The 1428-nt window shown below is 39.1% G+C and overlaps 1 non-coding gene across 1 annotated transcript; it reads left to right on the plus strand.

Moving 5' to 3' along the window:
• The first annotated feature begins 1098 nt into the window (after nt 1-1098).
• On the plus strand, nt 1099-1202 carry LOC118981876 (U6 spliceosomal RNA). The gene has a single exon (XR_005065424.1). It is a non-coding gene; the product is annotated as a U6 spliceosomal RNA (small nuclear RNA).
• Nucleotides 1203-1428: the final 226 nt, after the last annotated feature.

The raw sequence follows: 1428 nt of genomic DNA on the forward strand, positions 1-1428 counted from the left end.
AGGAGGACATACAGATGGCCCATAGATGTATGAGGAAATACTCAGCATCACTAGCCATCAGAGGGATGCAAATTAAAGGCACAATGAGATACCACTTCACACAGGTCAGAATGGCCACCATAAATAAAGCAACAAACAAAAAGTGTTGGAGAGGTTGTGGGGAAAAGGGGGTCCTAGTGCACTATTGGTGGGATTGCAGACTGGCACAACCACTATGAAAAACAGTATGGCATTTCCTCAAAAAACTAAAGATGGAACTACTTTTCAATCCAGAAATCCTACTGTTGGGAATATGCCCTAAGAATTGCAAAACACTAATACAAAAGAATTTATGCAGCCCCATGTTCATAGCAGCACTATTTACAATAGCAAAGATTTGGAGACAGGTAACCTAAGTGCCCATCAACAGATGAGTGGATAAAAAAAGCAGTTGGTTCATTTACAAAATAGAATACTGTGCAGCAGAAAAAAAGAATTCCTAACTTTTTCAAAAGCATGGATGGAACTGGAGACTATTACGACAAGTGAAATAAGCCAGTTGGTGAAAGACAAATACCATATGACAGGGGTGTCAAACTCATTTTTGCCAGGGCCACATCAGCCTTGTGGTTGCCTTCAAAGGCTGAATATAATTTTAGGACTGTATAAATGTAACTATTCCTTAACAGTTAAGTGAAAGCTCAGTATTTCCACTGGTAGAAACAAGGTGCTGGGCCCAATAAAACAAGATGGAGGGCCAGATTTGGCCTGAGGGCGTTGTGTTTGCCACTTGTGCCATATGATCTCACTTATAAGAGGAATCTAATAAACAAACTAATGAGGAAAATAGAACCAGAGGAATAGAATCATGGAATAGGCTGACAGCTGTAAGAAGGGAGGGGAGAGTTGGCAGCTATTGAAACAAGGTGAAGGGATTAGTCCAAGAACATATATGAAGGACCCATGGTCATAAACAAAGAGGTGGGAATTGATTATGGAAGTGGGGTTGGTCTGGGTGAGGGGAGCAAAGGGGGAAAACTTGGGACAACTGTAATAGCAGAAACAATAAAATATATATATATTCAATCCCAATGGCATTTTAAAAAATGAAATAGAACAGTGCTATCCTCAGCAGCACATATACTAAAATTGGAAAGATACAGAGATTAGCATGGCCCCTACGCAAGGATGATACGCAAATCTGTGAAGTGTTCCATATTTTTCAGAGGGGTTTTCTGTTCTTTTGAGTTTTTGTTTCTTGCTGTGATTGAAACAAAAAATGAAGTAGAACAAAAATGATCCAATTTGTATGGAACCACAAAAGAGCCCAAATAGCCAAAGCAATCCTGAGAAAAAAAAACAAAGTTGGAGATATCACACTTCCTGACTTCAAATTATACTACAAAGCAACAATAGTCAAACAGCATGGTATTGGCAGAAAATCAGACA

This window comes from Sturnira hondurensis, unplaced genomic scaffold (genome assembly GCF_014824575.4).
Source record: "Sturnira hondurensis isolate 20B ecotype Veracruz unplaced genomic scaffold, ASM1482457v3 Scaffold0024805, whole genome shotgun sequence".
In the NCBI taxonomy this organism is placed as follows: domain Eukaryota; kingdom Metazoa; phylum Chordata; class Mammalia; order Chiroptera; family Phyllostomidae; genus Sturnira; species Sturnira hondurensis.